Source organism: Megascapheus bottae, chromosome X (assembly GCF_031878675.1).
Source record: "Megascapheus bottae isolate mThoBot1 chromosome X, mThoBot2.hap1, whole genome shotgun sequence".
In the NCBI taxonomy this organism is placed as follows: Eukaryota; Metazoa; Chordata; class Mammalia; order Rodentia; family Geomyidae; genus Megascapheus; species Megascapheus bottae.
Window position 1 is genome coordinate 62,061,873 of NC_143547.1, and position 12,883 is coordinate 62,074,755.

The 12,883-nt window shown below is 36.3% G+C and overlaps 1 pseudogene; it reads right to left on the reverse strand.

Annotated features, from left to right (window-relative positions):
- Window positions 1-292: 292 nt before the first annotated feature.
- LOC150041182 (induced myeloid leukemia cell differentiation protein Mcl-1 pseudogene) lies at window positions 293-1,536 on the reverse strand (annotated as a pseudogene).
- Between the last annotated feature and the right edge of the window lie 11,347 nt (window positions 1,537-12,883).

Below are 12,883 nucleotides of genomic sequence, written 5' to 3' on the forward strand. Positions count from 1 at the left end.
ACCACTTGAGCCTCAGAACTAATTCGGCTTTTTTGTATGTATGTGGTACTGAGGAATTGAACCTGGGTCTTCATGCATGCTAGCCAAGCACTCTCTCACTAGGCCAATAAAGAGATTTTTAATGTTTCAAAACTAGAAATATTGTACAATACCTTATAAAATAATTTAAAGAACAACTAGAATTCAGATATGTTCATAGGCAAAAAAGGATAAAGTGAGACACGTTTATATTTTATAAAAATAAATTATTGGTTTGTTGCTGAAAGTGAACTCTGTTTCTTTTAGACAGTGACTCTTCAAGGGGGACTACTTTTCCCACGTGTTTATTCTTGTTAGCCATAATCCTCTTGCCACTTTCTTTCTCGCTACATTGCTAGAATGGAATTCTTGGAGGTTACAGTCCCGGCAGCTTGAAGTCCAAGTTCATAAATACATTTGATTTCAGATGTATGTAGTTTTGGTGGCTGGAGTTGGTTAAGAGTCAACTATTGCATTTATATGGCTATCTTATGAGATAAGCCAAACCAGCTCCTACTCCAGCAACATCTGCAAAAGCCAGCAGCACATTTCTGATGCTGCCTTCTAGGTCCTCTACATGGAAGAACTCCACAAACCCATCCCAGCCTCTTTGTTTGACTAGCCAGTCTCGTTTTGTCCTTACGAGAACATCTGTGATACTTTCTGCTAGTGGTTCGATGCAGCTTTCTTGGTTTATACTCTTCAAGTGTTTGGCCACAAAGGCACCAAAAGAAATTAGAATCACAATCCTACCCCAGTTTGTTACGCCATCACTGAAAACATGGATCATTACTTGAGATAAAGTTTTGACATCGTCTTTGTTTTTGATGTCCAGTTTCCGAAGCATGCCTTGGAAGGCTGTCTCGTGGTTGCGCTGCACCCCGTCCCCGACCCACCGCAGGGTCTCCAGCGCCTTCTGGCTGGCCTAGCCGGCCCCGCCCAGTGGCTTTGCGTCCTTGGCGCCAGTGGCCTGTTCCCCAAGGTAGCGACAGATAATCTCCAGCGACTGCTGGTACAACTCGTCGTCCTCCTCCTCCGCGGGGGGGGGGGGGGGGGGGGGGGGGCGTCGAGGGGAGCGAGCCGTCCATGCTGGAGTTCTTACTGGCTTCCCCAACCAGCTCTAGCAGGGGAAGGATGGCCGGCCTCTTCCCCAGGGGCTTGGGCTAGTAGCCGTCCAGCTCCTCCTCAGGCGACGTGATGGCGCTGGCGGCTGCTGCTTCCATCTCCTCAGGCGTCGGAGCATGGTGGGTGGGCGCGAAGAACGCCCACTTCGACGGGATCCCGGTGACTTCGGGGAGCTCGGCGCCAATGGGCGCGGGCCGCGGGACCCTCCGGGCGTCCCGCGCCAGAGTGGCCCAGGGGCTCTTGCCAGCGCTTCCGACAATCCCCACGCCGGCTTCCCCTCCCCCGCCTCCCGCTGGGCCGGGGCCTCCTCAGCAGTCACTGCCAGTGGCCAGCCTGGCCGCCCCCACCGTAGAAGTTGAGTCCGATTACCGCGTTCTTCCTGAAGCCCAACATCGCCTGGCCCTCAAGCTGCCGCCGCCGCCCTGCGCAGAACGGGGAAGGCCGCGACTATTTACTTTGAGGAAGAGCAAACTTTGATTGGGAGGCCATGGAGGAAGACGTGGATTTAGTGAAGATGGTAGGGTGGAAAGAACATCTCGTCTAAAACCAGAAATGTGTCCAATAACTAGGCTAGCCAGAATTCATTCAGTATGCCCACCAAATTCATTACTTTCCTAAAGTGTTAAAAGCAAAGCACTAACAACGCCAGTGACCTTTGTAAAATGGACTTAAGCTACAGGTAATCTAACTATGACTAGAAGCCTCAGTTCTGTACAACAGTGTGTGAAGGGAAGCTTTTTGTCTTTTCAATTAGCTTTCCCAGGTATATGTCTTGAAGACAAAGTCAAAAGTGTTCAGGACTTTTATGCCTGTTCTATTTTGACTTAGTTTGAATGATTCTTAGTTTATTAGCCTAGTAATGGCCAAGAATACTTGACTTGAAGTTCACTAATTAGTTACCAGTGCAGAATATCCTCAATTTTTAAGACGGAAGAACTTCTAAATCTATTTGTCTGTAAAAATTGTATATATTTTTACAGTTTATTTCTTTGAGCAACATAAAAGGGACAGAAGTTTTTAGTTTTTTTTCATACCCTTTTGAAATTTGCAACTTCTGTAGTTAGGAATCTATTTCTTAAATCTTTTCTAAACTTTGTCCTGGTCTGTTGTAGAATGTATACAAAACCAGTTGATGTAAGTGTGTGCAACCTGGTTGGTAACTGTATGGGCTTAATTTTCCAATCTGGTTTTGGTAAGTATTCTTTCCATAGATTTTTCTTTTGAGAACATGATTGAGAGATTGAGGAATTAAAATTAGTCCTTCTGCTTTGTTGTATGTAGGTTTTCAATAATTGAGTGAAAGTGGAGTTTTATGGTTGAGGAGGGTTGGAATGGGCGGATAACTTAAAAATAATGGGCTCTGATTAGGCAACCACTCACTGGAGTTCCTTCCATTTGACCTAATTTAACTAGGGAAAACTAAACTGAATTTATGAGCTCATCTTTAAAGCTTTTACTAAAAAGATTTTCAGCTGTTCCAAGTTGGACTTACTGGCAGTGTGTGTATAAAAAGATCACATGGGGGGGGATAAGAGACATTTGATCCCTGTTTACTTAATAAATTGTAAAATGACAGCTTGGAAAAGCAGGCTAGAGTCTTAACCATGGTGCTATTATGTGGCTTGCTTGTTAAACACAGGTTTAAGCCTGGTATTATCAATAAAACCTACTTATTGTTTCTTTTCTAAAAATAAAAATGAAAAAATAAAATAAATTATTGGATATTTTATACTATTTTGCCCAATGTTTAATAGTATCTCAGTGTATTGCTCCAAAAGAAATGTACTCTTGGGCCAGGAGTTTGGCTTAGTAATAGAGTGCTTGCCTAGTATGCATGAAGACTTAGAATCAATTCCTCCATACCATAAGCATAGAAAAAGGCAGGGGTGGTGCTATGGCTCAAGTGGTAGGACTCTAGTCTTGAGAATGCCTCAGAACAATGCACAGGCCCTGATTTCAAGCACCAGGACTGTCGAAAGAAAGAAAGAAAGAAAGAAAGAAAGAAAGAAAGAAAGAAAGAAAGAAAGAAAGAAAGAAAGAAGAAAGAAGAAAGATACTCTTTATCTGACATATAACCTAATCCCCCTAACATCACCATTAAAATAACAATAAGAACATACAAAAAAGGGACATGTGAAAATGAAAAATACATGTTTATATTTATCTCAAAACCTCCCTTAGTATGGGGATGTATTATTTGACATCAGCATTGTCAAGTGATTTCATCTTTGAATCAAAATGAACTTAAGTCATCTGATTTATAAGTAATCTTACATACTTGTGATAGGTCACTTGTAAAACAAGACCATTATTTCTTATGAATTAAAAGCTTCTAAAGTTGCCATAAAATTTTCGATTTATTTATTTATTTATTTATTTATTTATTTATTTATTTATTTATTGCAGGTCCTGGGGACTGAACTCAGGGCCTGAACACTGTTCCTGAACACTTCCTCAAGGCTACTGCCCTATCCCTTGAGCCACAGTGCCACTTCCTGTTTTCTTGTGACTAACTGGGGATAAGTCTCACTGAATTTTTAGTATCAAGGCTGGCTTTGAACAGCAATTCTCAGATCTCAGCCTCCTGAGTACCTAGGATTACAGGCATAAGCCACCATGCCTGGCTAAAAATAGTCTTTCCTTTACATGTATTTGTGAACCGACAAAGAGTTAAAATGCAAAATATCAAGGACTCTGTTTTTTATCACAAAGAATATAATTTATAATCCTAGCCACCTAGGAGGATGAAATCTGTGACAATCTCAATTTGAAGCCAACCTGGGCAGACAAATTTGTCAGTCTCTTATCTCCAATTAGCAATCAAAAAGTTGGAAGTGAAGGCATGGCCAAAATATTAGAGCACCAGCTTTGAATGAAAAAGTACAAAAACAGTGCCCAGGCCCTGAGCTTATGTCCCAGGACCAGAAGTTAAGCAAAAAGAAAGGAAAAAAACACATATAGGAAACAAATAAGGAGAAATTTGGCATAGTAAGCAAAATACTCTTAAATGAAATACTTGATCATTTTTTATTTTGTTTAATGAAATTTGAAAGTTCAAACCTAAATCAAATTTGAGATTCAGGTTTAAAAGTCACCGAAGTTATCTGCAAAAATCCGTTTCTAGCTACAACTGCTGGCTGATGATCTTTACCTATAAATTTTGTTGATTGAGCGATGTGTCAGAAATTACAGGGCCACAATTCTAAGTATGTGGTACATAGACATTAGCCAATCATTTATAAATGTTAAGCTATCAATCAATATTCTTGATTCTGGTGAGGTATTTTTTAAATAATATGCCACTTGTGCATGACTTTGTCATATAGAGTAATATCTATCACTCATTTTCACAGTGTTTGAAATAGTCCTATTTGTCTTTTTTAGACTCATGATAAATGTAGGGATGTGTTATTGTTTTCACATCCTTAGAAAAGATGACAATTTGTCTTGCCATATATGCATATTTCAGGAAAAATACATACTTTTAATGGAGCACTTGAAAGTATTTTCGGCTAAATGTCCTTTATATCTAGTACTTTACATCCATCACAGCAAGTAGTCTTCAAGATGAGAAATTTGGCTTTCTTGTTAGGCATTTCTTTTGTTTTCAATAAATAAAAACACATAACTTACTTTTCTTAAGACCATATTCCTTTGCATGTATGTGTATATGTGTATATGTGTATCATGTGCGTATATGTGTGACTGTGTGTGTTTATGTGGGAGGGTGCAGGAAGGCGGAGGTAGAAGGAGATGGAGAAGGAGTGGGAGAAAGAGAAGAAGTGAGAGAAAGAGAGATTACTGGAGCTTGTACTTCATCTGGGTGCTCTCCCATCACTTTTTCACTCAAGATTTCATATTGTTGCAATATTTCATCTTGTTACCTGATATACTTTATATATGCTTAATTGGTTATTTGAAATAGCATAGGGAAGTGGGGAAATCAAGATGAGCGGGAGGAGGGGGGGAGGGAAATGGGGACCATGACATGAGAAAGGGTATCAATATTTGTGAAGTAATGTACCTTCTATCTGGTGAATATAATGTAACCCTTCTATTAATTACAATAAAAATATATGAAGGAAAAAAAGACTGATGATATACCACTTGAGTAATATCTCACTTTCAGATTTTTTTGCTGGAGAATTGGAGACAAGAATCTCACAGATTTTCTTGTGGAGGCTGCCTTTGAATTACGTGATTTCAACCTCCTGAACAGCCAGAATTACAGGCATGAGCCACCAGCATACCTCTTATTCCTCTCCTTTTAATTATGCTTACACAGAATTTTAAAAAATGGTCTTGATCAAGACATTTTGAATGAATAAAAATGAATAGTGTAATATTAAAAATCTAGATCATAGTGTATCAGTGCTTCATTTTCTGCCTACCATAGTACTGAAGCAGAGTACAAGAAATGCAGGTAATATTAATAAACATGTCTACTTATTTTTTAAATCCCACCCTCACCTGAATCCTTATATTATTTTATTTACATATCTTCATGTTATACATTCATTACTGTTGTGTATAATACTAATTTTCTCTTTAAATGTATTCATTAAGACACTTGTATACAACTGAAAACACATAGACATTAGGCAGAGCAGTAATGAAAGTCTGATTCTACCTCTTACTACCTGTGTAATTTTAGAATTGCCATTCTTCTCAGCCTTAATTTCACCATGTGTAAGATAGATATAGGTATATTTGATGAAAATCCATGACTCAGATTATATGAGTATATAAACTGTTCAATATAACTATTCATTATATAATACTCTATAACAACCTAAATATATATATATATATATATGTTGTCCATAACTGCATATCTGTTTTAAAATTGATTTTTAGTGCTTCATCTCATCCTATTTGCTCTATATTAATTCTTGGAGAATAAACAAATAAATTCTATATAGGTTTTTGTCCATACTTTTTCATTTCTAAGAAAATTCTGTCAAAATCTAGAACTCTATCATAATATCATGATATTAGGTAGCAAATTTTGTGGGTCATGGGGCTTGAACTCAGCTTGGGCACTGTCCCTGAGCTCTTCAGCTCAAGGCTACCACCCTAATCCTGGGCCTAGGTGTTGTCCCTGAGCTCTTCAGCTCAAGGATATCATCCTACCCTTGAGCCAAGTCTCACTTCCCATTTTGTAGAGGTTAATTGGAGATAAGAGTCTCAGGCCTTTTGTGACTGAAGTGGCTTTGAACCTTAATTCTCAGAACTCAGCCTCCTGCCCAGCGAGGATTAAGGGCATGAGCCACTGCGAGCTGGCTTTTTTTTTGTGTGTGTTTTTAGTCAGTTGTGAGGCTTTAACTCTGGGCTTGGAAGCTTTCCCTGAGCTCCTTAGCTCAGGACTATTGCTCTGCTATGTTGAGACACTTCTGGCTTTCTGGTGATTAGTGAAGCTAAGAATCACATGAACTTTCTTCAATGAAATTGGAAGTGAAGACTCTGCCAAACTCATTCTAGGAAGCCACTACAACCCTCATACCAAACTAGAGATTCATCAGAGAACTATAGACCCATTTCTTTGATGAATATTGATGCAAAACTGCTCGACAAAATAATTGCCAATATTTTCAGCAACTCATCAAAAATTATACAATATGACCAAATAGGATTCATCACAGGGATGCAAAGCTGATTCAATATATACAAGTCAATTTATATAATTTATCACATCAACAGGAGCAAGGACAAGAATCACATGAAGTCTCAATAGATGCAAAAAAGGCATTTGACAAGATACAACACCCCTTTATACTAAAAGCTTGGGAGAAAATAGGAATCCATGGAACATGCCTCAGTATAATAAAGGCTGTGTATGACAAAACCACAGCCAACATTATGCGTAATGGCGAAAAGCTAAAGACATTTCCTCTAAAATCAACAATAAGACAAGGATGGAACCTCTCTCCATTCCTCTTTAACATAGATTTAGATACTCTAGCCAAAGCAAAAAGGCAAGAAGCAAGCATAAAGGGGATTGAAATACAGAAAGAGGAAGTGAAAGTTTTCCTCTTTGGAGATGACATGATTCTGTATTTAAAGAACCTTATAGATTCTACTCCAAAGTTGCTTGAGCTGATTTGACACTTTGGCAAGGTAGCAGGGTATAAAATTAATCCTCAAAAATCAACTGCCTTCCTATATGCCAACAACGAGAGGATTGAAGTAGCAATCAGGAAAGCAACTCCATTTGCAATATCCACAAAGAAAATAAATACCTAGGAATTAACTTTACTAAGAATTTAATGAATCTTTTTAATGAAAACTTTAAAACCCTGAAAAAGGAAATCAAAGCAGAACTGAAGAAATGAATTAGCATCATGAAAATGACAATCTTGCCAAGGGCTATCTACAAATTCAACACAATACCCATCAATATCCCAATGTCATTCTTTAAAGAAATAGAAGAGGGAATTCAAAATTTCATATGGAATAATAAAAGACCCCGTATGGCAAAAACACTTCTTAGCAGAAAGAGCAGCACGGGAGGAATTTCAATACCAAATTTTAGGCTCTATTACAGGGCTGTAGTAACCAAAACAGCTTGTTACTGCACAAGAACAGGCCTGAGGCACAATGGAATAGAACTGATGATCCTGAAATCAACCCACAGACCTATGGCCACGTAATCTTTGATAAGAGAGCCAAAAAAATAGAATAGAAGAAAGACAGCCTCTTTAACAAGTGGTGCTGGCAGAACTTGTTAAGCACCTGCAGAAAACTAAACTTTGATCCTTCTTTGTCACCCTGTACCAGTATTAACTCCAAGTGGATTAAAGACCTGTAAAACTAATTTCCAAAGAAACAACCATCCCATTTTACGATGTGCCAAAGACTTAAAGAAAGTCTTCTAAGAAATAAGAATGGCCTATAGATACATGAAGAAATGCTGGACATTTCTGGCCATAAAAGAAATGCCAATCAAAACAACTCTGAGATTCCACCTCACTCCAGTTAGAACGGCCAAGATCAAGAAACCACAGCACTACATGCTGGCTGGGATATGGCCAGGAAGGATCACTACTACACTGTTGGTGGGAGTGTAAACTCGTTCAATCACTATTGAAAGTAGTATGGCGGTCCCTCAAAAGATAAACATAGAGCTCCACTATGACACAGCAATTCCACTACTTGGATTTACCTAACTATCCAGACACAAGGGCATGCTAAAGCCACTAGTATAACAATGTTCATTGCAGCACTATTTACCATAACAAAGATATGGAACCAACCCAGATGCCCTTCAGTTGATAAGTGGAATTCTCTTCTGCTATCAGAAAGAACGACAACACCCCATTTGTGAGGAAATGGAAAGACTTGGAAAAAATCATATTAAATGAAGTAAGCCAGACTCACAATCCTTGAAAAGCTGTGGTTTTGGGACAAATAGACTGCAAATATTTACAATTATAGGTGAATGATGCAAAAGACCTTATATCAAAATATGCTTATTTCTTTTATATCTCTCTAGTAAGATATATTAATAAAGTTCCTTCCTTTCAATAGCTTTCTGAGTTCTGATATACATTCTATACCCCATACTATAATCTGAGTCCAGAGACTTCACAAACTACTCTATTTATAAATTCTGTGTCAAACTCTGATATTCTTATTTTTCTATTTTGAAATATAATGGACAGTTGTAAAGCAAATCAACAAGAGATAAAGCTAATACAGTTGAGCAATTCTGATATATGCCTCACAAGGTTATTGCAAATTATATGACTGAAAACTGCAGGCAAAATCAATGCTATTCCTCTATCACTTCACAGAATAAGAATGTGCAGGGGAATCACAAGCATCATGTTTTTGGTAGTTAATATTGCATTTCCTCAAGAAGGAAGGAACATAGAAGTGACATTTGTTTATAAACTTTATAGAATTTGTGTTCCTATATCTTGTTTCCAATTTATTTTTATAGAAGTATTTTTAAGTATGCCTCTAAGGCAGTTTAGAAGTCTTAGGGACATGTATTAATTGCTAAAGTAATATATTGACATTTTATAACCTAATTCTTAAACAGTTTATCACATTCAAAACAAATAGATTGCCTAATTGATAGCACTTCTAGATTTAATAATAGCATTATGCAATCATTAACTGAAAACTTGTAATGGATTGGTGCATTACATATTCCCATTCGATTATCTCACAACAACATCAGGAGGAAGATACTATTTACTGTCCCCAAATTTACGAATAAAGAAAATAAAACATGAATTTAAGTCAGTGGCTCAAGTCAAAGTTCCAAGAGATAACAATTAATTACCAGAAAGTCTTTTCTTCCTCTAGAGTGAACATAATATGATCCTAATTTCACACCGATACTAAAATAATTCACTTTATTAAAATATTGATTCTATTGAGGAAAGGGTCAGACAAAGTATGTTTTTGCAATGTTATTTGATAATAATGACAGTTACATGAGACTGTGAGTTCAAGAATAAAGGACAATCTTTGGAACCATAAATCTGATGAAGATGTTTGATTCACAACATTTCTAAATTAGTGCCACTGAGGTAAACCATAAACAAATAGAACATGGAAAATGTCATATTCATAAGCAAACCACTCCAACTACCACCTGAATTATTGTAGCTATTTCACAAATTCAACTTGATTACAGGGCAATGAACAATTTTTCTTAAAATTTTTCTTAAAATGCATTTCACAATATAATACTGATATTTTAGAGAAAGTTTACCAACTTGTGGTTTCCCTGGAGTTGATTTCTCTTGGATGTTCTGCATGAAATTGAAAGCAAAAAAAGGCAACTACAAAGTTTTATCATTTTGAGAACTAAGACAGATGAAATTTACTGGTGTAGCAATATAAAGATCCAAAGTACTATGCAAACTTGTTCATGCATGTATTCATTCAAGAAACATTTGTTGTGGGCTCACCTGATGCTTGTCACATTTCTAGGACACAAGGGACACAATATCAATAAGGTATCACAAGATCTTACCCACTGTAATTATATATAAAAGGAGAAGTGAAATATGCAGATAAAGGATGAAATATTATATATTGATTACAATTTGTGAGACATTGAAATAATCCAATTTGATAGAGACTAACAATGAGTACAACACTTTTTCAGAGGAATGACACGTAATATTTGCATTAAGAACTGAAAGTGCTAAGCACAAATATACTGAGAGAGGAAGTTTATCCTGTTCATGTAACAGCAGGCAGGTCAGGGTGGCTCTAAGCAAAGTGCATGAGCATAAGAGAGACAAAACGGGGGCAGAGATACAGGCATATGCCACAATTGAAGAATCTTGTGAACCACTCTTAAGGCTAAATATTTAATGATAATGGCAGTGAAGACCCATTAATGCATTTAATCAGCAAAGTAACTTCATTTTAGAATTTAAAAAGTTCATCACAAATGAATTTAAATTTAAAATTTAGCTCCTCATTTAAACAAATCCACGTTTTCTAAGCAAAAAAATTGTTTAGAATTTCAGAAAGAGATATGTAGTACCATCTTTCTATGGATCTTTCAGAAAAAAAGCTAAATATATTTTATTAGTATTCACCAAGTAGTGTAGGGCTGTGATTAAAGGCAGCAAACATGTTCAAATAAAATAATATCTGCCATGAGCCACTGTCCAAACCTGGAACCAAGCATTTTTAAAAACATTATTCATAAAACTTTCCTACTGAATATGGTCATTTTTCATTTTTGTATTTTTACTACTTCTCCAAATCACCAGAAACATAAGATACATTTCTAGTGTATTTAATTTTAAAACAAAATGATATACCACTTTAAAGGTTAGAATTAGAAAAATGTCTTTTATTTAAAAGTCTTGTTAGAAGAGAAGAAACAAAATTTGGTTTACAAAAGAAGGTCATATATTAAAACAAAGCCCTCTTAGTTTAAATCCTGCCTGCTTGGAGTAACCTTTCTGATATGACTTCCAACTTCCTTTTTCCTCTTTTTTTATTTAAATATAGTTATTGATTTTTATCAATTAGTATTACAAAGAGTTTTCCATTCTAGAAATCAGGATATGAATACAATGCATTGTGATTAGCATCATCCCTGCCATTGCTCTTCCCTGCCTTTCTCCATTTCATCTTTATCCTCAAGTTAATTTTCACTGAATTTAAATGGAATACAGTGACTGTTTTTGTTTACTCTTCCTCACTCCATTTATCTGTCCCCATGTCTCTTTTGTTTATTTGTATTACTAGTAGGGTTTGAAGTCATATCCTTGCAATTAATACTTGGGCATCGCACTACTTGAACCATGCTCCCAATCCATCCTGCTTTTGGTAATTCTAACATGGTATCATTTTTATTCTTGGGATGGTCTGAATCACAATCCTTTCTGTTTACATTTCCTGCATGATTGCAACTACTGGTGCACACCACAATGCACATTCATTGGTGTAGATGAGGTTCTGCAGACTTTTCTGTTTGTGCTACCCTTAAACCAATGTCTTCCTGATGGCTTCAAATTTAGCCAAGAGACTTATATGAGGAAGCCAATGCACCTCTTGGATTACATTTAAAAGTACTTCCTACTTTACTATCTTCATGTCAGGTGTCACAAGTATTCCTAATTTTTGTCTGATCTTCTCTGACTCTAATATAATATGACTTAACACTCAGAAAATTGATCAATTCCCAGTCCCCAGCAACAACAACTGGTTTTCAATGGGGGAGGGAGGATTGTGAAATATTTAAATCAACGTTATCATTCCATCTACAGATACTTATTAAGCATTCATTAGCACACCAAATAAACTTGTACAGATATTAAAAGAAGTGCAAAACATTGGTTCCCACACCCAAAACCAATCCTTTAAGTTATCATGTATCATAAGGCATAAATGTAAAGTATCTGAAACATATTCAATACCTAAACCAGGAAGATAACTTACAACAAGAAAAAGGGAAAGGGAATGGATAACAATAGATATAATCCTAAGAGATAGACTGGTAATCTTAGTACAGGATGCATTTTTTAATATACTTTATTTAAAAGAAGAAAGAAGTTCACAAGTCTAAGGACCTGCTATGAATACTATTCCTTCAAAGAGATATTCATGTATGTATATGCATGCATATAAATATATATACACTGTTAATATATACATATATATGCATGTATATACTTACAGTTGAATATAACAATGATCTTTATATGTAGATTTTTCTGCCAACGATTTAAAGAAAAAGGTAACTTTTATATGAGTTAGAAAAAATAGATCAAGACTAAATTACTATAATACATTCATGCTTTTGAGAAGTCTTCACAGCATTGATGTGAGCTGTATATGTTCTAGTACTTGACTAAACTTAGAAATGGCGCTGATTATTATCAAAATTGACACACTGAAATCATTTCCTGAGTACCGTGGATGAAATAGAAACTAACCACTCAAAATCTGTTTATAAAATATTGCCATCAAATATTTGTATTAGAGCATAGTGCCTTTTCACGTTCAACATTGTTGATACATTAGTATCAAAACAAATGTTTTGTAAATGCATTGGTATTTAGATTCACACTATTTAGCTTATTTTCTTCCTTTCCTACATGCAACAATCTATTCAACAATCTGCCAGAGGATCAATTAAGGAAATTCATCAGTATTTCAGACAATGTACCCTATTTTAGCAAAGATTGACCATTATCAATATAAAATACACCTGTCAAACGTTGGAGAATTATACCTCAGTGCACTTACAGCCATAAAG